The following is a 6,804-nucleotide window of genomic DNA, read 5'->3' as shown; positions in this document are numbered from 1 at the left end:
TGAACCAAACTCCATAAATTCTTCTGAGAGTTGTCAGCCAACAGGGCTCCAACTTCCGAACAGGACAAACCTCCAAACTAGACTTCAAGCACCTAGGATAACCAAAACGTACCAGTAATAACCAGACCAAAAATGGATCAACTGGTGTGTATTAACAGACATTTCATTCTATAAAATAAATGATATAAATTCAAATCAATAAACTCAATCCTTTGAATTATATGGGTGGGATAATCCTCGCCTCTGTGTCCTTAATAGAATTGAAAATTCTTGACATGAAAGTTAAACATTTTTTTCTTCTATGTCAGGACCGGAGACTTCAGATTATACTAGTTCGAAGCTGATCTACCACTACTGATGCTACATCCACTATAGGTTAGAGGTAAAACACTTTGAGTAAAGAATCTGAACACCAGTCTGCAGCTGCCATAGTGTCCTCCAAACGAGAACCTGTAAAAAAAAGCTTTGGAGGCCATAGCACCTCAAAATGAGTGTGCTCCAAATATAGAAGTATCTGTACCAGCTTCATTTAACAACAATCTAACCCACCATGCTAGAGTAGCTGACGAAAACGGACCAAAAGGCTTCTGCAAGGAAGTAAGTAATTGGCCTTGGAAATCACAACAAACCTCACAAGTAGATTCTTCATAAGCTTTCAAACATTTAACAACACATAACCTTTGGTGATGAGGAAATGTCGGGTATGAAATACATTTAGAAGCTGTCTTTGTTCTTTTGGAAATTGTAAAAGACACCCCTAAAGGAGTAAATACTCTACCTGCCAAATCCCGTGCTTTCACATCCAAAACACGGCAGCAAGATATTAAACAAAGTAGCACAGTAAGCTTCACTGCCAACTGTTTGCTTGAAAATTTTTCGTTGCAAGGCCTGGCTCTCAAAAAACACAAAACTACATCAATGTCCCATAGAACCGAATACTTTGGTTGTGGAGGTTTGACCATCCTGATGCCACGCAACAATATGCTCCACTACAGGTTTACCCTCAAGCTGGGGATGGCCAGCCAAAATGTAGATTTTCCTAGTTTTAATGACGGAAAGTCTTAATTTTATTAAAGACACGGAGGTGAGTATTATGCATTCTTTTCTTGCTTTAATTAAAACAGCAGCAAGTGAAGAGAACAACAATTCCCATGAGCATGGCAGAAACCAGCCAATGGGAAACAAAAGGTAGTCCAATACCAGCAACCAATGAACAACCACATAAGCCATTATGACGTAACTGGACTGCGAACAGCCCTCTTTTCTTGCGCTTAAAGATCAGCTGTTACGAAATAAAGGAAAAATAGCCGCCAAAATTAACAGAGCCATGATGAATGACAACAACTCGGTGCAGAAGTTCATGAGGCCAGGGAACTGCCGATGAGGGGAGGCACACTGATGATCCGCCAAGCAGAGAAGAGGATATGGAGAAAGCGTTGACGATGATGATCCTTCCGCACCATAAGAAGATGGCTTAGGTAGAAGGTTGGACCGCTGGTGCCACTAAAGGGAGGGAAGACAAATAAACAACGGTAGTTATCAGGAAAACAACGGGTGGGATAATACTCGCCTCCATGTCTTTAATAAAATTAAGACTTTCCGTCATTAAAACTAGGAAAATCTACATTTTATGGCAAGACCGGAGGCTCCTATTATGCATGTTTAAAGCAAATTAATAACATTCATAACCGTATTATCAACTGGTTTACAATAAAAAAACTCTAAACACATTATCATTAGACCAATCTGCAGATCTAAGAATGTCCTCCAGACGTGACCCCGCCCAAAAAGCCTTGGATGCCATGGCACCCCTGGAAGAATGGGCTCCAAATATGGAAGTGTCAATGCCAGCCAATGACATAATCCACTTAACCCAACGAGCCAAAGTAGCAGCGGATACTGGCTTGTAAGGTTTCCGAAAGGAAATAAGGAGTTGGGAAGATGAGGACGTTCTTAGATACGCAGTCATATGTTCATATACTTTCAAACATTTTGCTACACATAATTTAGGACGATCAGAAAAATAAGGGTAAAAAACAGAATGCAAATTTGTTTTTGTTCTTCTAGAAATGGTGAATAATACTCCAGAAGGAGTAAACTGACGAGAAGAAATATCTAAAGCTTTAACGTCAGAAATTCGTTTAAGAGATACAAGGCACAACAACATGGTGAGTTTAGCCGACAACATCTTTAAAGTAAGAGCCGGGTTATCGGGCCAGGAAAGGAAGAAATTCAGTACAATGTTAACATCCCACAAGATTCTGTATTTGGGAAGCGGGGGATTAGAAAATTTTACTCCCTTTAGAAGTCGGCAAATAAGCGGGTGTTCTCCCACTGGCCTTCCATTGACGAGGTGGTGGTTCGAGGAGATGGCAGACCTGTACAGATTAATAGTATGGAACGCTTTGCCCTTGCTAGCTTCCGCAGCGAGGAAATTCACTATAAAAGTAACATCTGCTGAAAGGGGATCGATGTGTTTTCCCAAACACCAGCTGTGCCATAAAGTCCAGGCTGACTTATAGGCATTCCTTGTTCCAGGGGCCCAGGATTGTTTGATATATTCTGAAGCTTGTGATGTAATGCAAGGGAAAGACTGGTAATTCCCGAAATTTTCCAAGCTGAAAGGGAAAGAAGGTTGTCTAGAATGAGGTTGTGAGGTCGCTGAAGAGGGTCCAGAAGAAGGTCCGGGAAAGAAGGAATGAGAAAAGGAAAGTCTATGGCCAGTTCCAGAAGAGTTGGGAACCAAATCTGGGATTGCCAAAAAGGAGCGATAAGAACTAAGGTAGCTTGTTGACGCCGGACTTGAGCAAGCACTCTGCTGATCATAACGAAGGGAGGGAAAGCGTAAGAAAGGGACTTGGACCAGTCCTGAAGGAAAGCATCGTAGGCCCGGGCTGAAGGGTCCGGTCTCCAACTGTAAAATTGGGGGAGTTGTGTGTTGAGGCGGGACGCGAATAAATCGATCCACATGGGCCCCCATCTGTCTTGAAGAAAATGGAATATTGCGGGGTGGAGCTTCCAGTCGCTTGAATCGCGAAGATGACGTGAATGCCAGTCTGCGATGGAGTTGAGAGATCCCGGAAGATACTCTGCCTGGACTGAGATTTGGTTTGCGAGACAAAACTCCCAAAAACTTTTTGCCAGTTCTGCTAAGGGTTTGGATTTTGTACCCCCGAGATGGTTGATATAGCGGACCGCGGAAATGTTGTCCATCCTTAAAAGGATAGCGCAGCATACCTTGTTCTTCGCTAGGCTTCTGATTGCAAAGGAGCCTGCAAGCATCTCTAAACAGTTGATGTGCAATCTGGACTCCTCTGGTGACCATGGCCCTCCAGTCGAGATTGGTCCACAGCGAGCCCCCCAACCGGTTAGGCTTGCATCGGATTCTAATACAAGATCTGGGGCTGATGGAAAGATAGTCCTCCCGTTCCAAGCATCTAAATGGTCTATCCACCATTGCAATTCTGTACGAGAATCGTGATCTAGGGGAATAACATCTGCGTAAGAAAGTCCTTTGCGGAGATGTTGAATCTTTAACCGTTGGAGAGCCCGGTAATGCAAAGGGCCTGGGAATATGGCTTGAATGGACAAGGAGAGAAGACCGACGACCCGGGCAAGGGTCCTCAGGGAAATGGTCGAATGACGAAGAATTTGAAGGATCTCTGACTTTATAGACTTGATCTTTGCAGAAGGAAGAAGCAGCGTGGACGAAACTGAATTTATAAGGAAACCTAAGAATTCTATAGTTTGGGTAGGAAAAATAATAGACTTCTCTTTGTTGATGATAAAGCCAAGATCTGCCAAAAGAGAACACGTAAGGTTGAGATGGGATGAGAGTAGATGAGGAGATTGATTCATGAGGAGGATATCGTCTAGGTGAATAAGAAGTCTTACCCCCTGTGCCCTGAGGTGTGCTATCACTGGCTTCATGAGTTTGGTGAAACATCATGGAGCTGACGAAAGACCGAAAGGAAGAGATGTAAAGTGAAAGAATTGGTCTAGCCACTGAAATTGAAGAAACTTCCTGTCATCCAGGTGGATTGGAACTACCAGGTAAGCATCCTGTAAATCCAAGCGGACCATCCAGTTGTTTTGAAGGAGAGAATCTCTGAGATGGAGAATGGTTTCCATCTTGAAGTGACGGTAAACCACAAATTGGTTGAAAAACTTGAGATTGATAACCGGCCTCATTTTCTTGTTCTTCTTTTGAACTAGGAAAATGGAACTGGTGAAGCCTAGAGGATGGGGTTGAGTAAGAGCAATAGCTCTCTTTTGAAGAAGGGTTTGGACTTCCGAGGAAATAAGAGCAGACATATCTGTAGAAAACCGTGGAAGTGGGGGAACCACCGATTGTATTGGAGTTGAGTAAAATTCTATTGTGTAACCTCGAACGGTATTGAGAATCCAAGGATCTGAAGTAATTACTAGCCAATTTGGGAGAAAATGACAAAGTCGACCGCCCACATGGATGAGAGAAGGAAAAGGATTTACCAGTTTGGTTGGCATTTCTGTTGTTCCTGAAGCCTCTGGTACGGAAACCCCTGGCTCTTTGCGGGTAAAACTGGGGTCTGAAGTCTTGGTATGAAGAGTTGTAGATGTAGTTGCCACGGGAGCCTTGGTTGTAATATGGACTGCCGGCAAAGCGGCTCCTGCCTCTGCCGGCCCTGTTGAAAACCCGTTGGTTGAACATTTTCTTTAAAGATTGTTGAGCCTTATCGATTGAAGTAAAAGTAGCAACGTACTTGCCCAGTTCTTTGATAAAGTTATTTCCAAATAAACAACCTTCTGTGTTGGTGAGCGCTTGGAGTGAAGCTAAATGAACCAGTTTGGGGTCCAGTTTGAGCAAAATCCCTTTGCGACGTTCTTGTGAAATCGCAGCATGGGCATTGCCTAACAGACAGACAGATCTTTGGAACCATAGGGAAAGTTCTTCAGGGTCCACCGCGGAACCATCGATTCTGGCGGACTCTGCCATGTTGAAAATACGGGTGAGAGGGCCAATGACGTCTAATAATTTGTCCTGGCAAGAGGACCAGGCTTTATCTACCCCTTTCCTGGGATCCTTGCCAAACTTAGTGAAGAAGGTAAGGATGGGTTGGTCAATGGAAGGAGTAACGGATGCCTTGTGCTCTAGAGAGGGACAAGGACACTCGGATTTAAGTTTAGAGTGGGTTTGCTTATCTAAAGGACAAAATAACTTGGTTGAAACATATTCTCCCACATGAGTAGCCGGGAACCATTCAGTTGAATTGGGGTGTAATATGAAGGAGGGGTCAAACATAGGCAAACCTTCCGAATCTAGGAGTGGAGTGATATTGGAAGAGGAAAATTTAGGTCTTTTTGGAATAGGTGCGGCGTCACAATCATCTTGATCAGATAGATCAGCATCTGAATCCGCATCGGGTACCTCGTCATCAGTATCTGGAATGGAGGTGATAATTAAGGGAGACAAAATATTATTGGATTTTGCCTTGCGTTTCTGAGCAGTACCCTCAGTGACTCTTTTCTCCTTAATTGGAGCCTTTTGAGGAGCCGCGTCCTCTGCCATGGGTGAGGAAACCTCACAAACTTTCTGCGCCAAATTATGTGAACTCTTGGTAATGAGTGAAGGGCGCTGTCTGCACTCCCCTGCAGACTGGGCAGTAAATGTGTTATTAAACATTCTCAAAACTGAAGATTCTAAATTTTTTGACAAACTATTCATGGAATTATTAACAGCTTGTTGAACAGAATTTTGAATAAAATGATTAATATCTTGCTTAATGGCAGAAACCTCTTCAGGGTCCACCTGACGTGAGGTTGAACTGCCAGAATCCATGTTTAAACAAAACTGGTTAAGAAGGGGTTAATGGAGAAGGGAATGAGAGACCAAGGAACAGCTCCGCCCTAGGGCGTGTCAAATGCTGCCTACTGTGTGTCCTGAGAAACGCCGACGAGCCTGAAGGAAGAGGACGTGCACGGAATAACTGCTGTAAAAGCAGTTGAATTTTTGTGAAGAGGAAAAGCGTCGGTAAGCGATGCAAACTGCTAGGAAGGCGATGGAGGCATACGGGAATGAACCGTTCCTCGCGCGTCGTCCAATTAATGGCGCGACGCGAGGAACGGTTAAAACCGTTTAAGTAAATCGAGCACGCGCCGGAGAGCGTGAGAGCACGACGCTAATGCAGCAACATGCCGACTGGAGAATAAAACAGTGTGTTATCACACAGCAACAAGTCATAATATTACGCGCTAGACAAAAGGAAAATGACCATAACTATAACAATAATGCACCATAATAAAAGAGGAATAATAAAAGACGACTTAACTGGATTGCGAGCAGCAAGAAAAGAGGGCTGTTCGCGGTCCAGTTACGTCATAATGGCTTATGTGGTTGTTCATTGGTTGCTGGTATTGGACTACCTTTTGTTTACCATTGGCTGGTTTCTGCCATGCTCATGGGAATTGTTGTTCTCTTCACTTGCTGCTGTTTTAATTAAAGCAAGAAAAGAATGCATAATAGGAGCCTCCGGTCTTGCCATAAAATTGCAGACCTAAAATTCTTAATGGTCCTATAAGCTAAACCCTGGGCTGCCAAACCCGAAAGGAAATTATCTATCATATTAATGTCTGTTCCCACGGGATTAATACCCTGTTCACCACACAAACCAGTCCATCTTTTCCAAGATGACTCGTACCGCTTGTGAGTGGAAGGGGCCTAGGATTGAGACAATAAAAACAACGCGTTGTCCAAAACTCCTGACACTTGCCAACGTCCCCTGAAAGTCTCCATGCCATGAGGGACAACTGTCCTGTTAGTATCAG

Source organism: Pleurodeles waltl, chromosome 4_2 (assembly GCF_031143425.1).
Source record: "Pleurodeles waltl isolate 20211129_DDA chromosome 4_2, aPleWal1.hap1.20221129, whole genome shotgun sequence".
Classification (NCBI taxonomy): domain Eukaryota; kingdom Metazoa; phylum Chordata; class Amphibia; order Caudata; family Salamandridae; genus Pleurodeles; species Pleurodeles waltl.
This window is presented reverse-complemented; position numbering follows the sequence as displayed.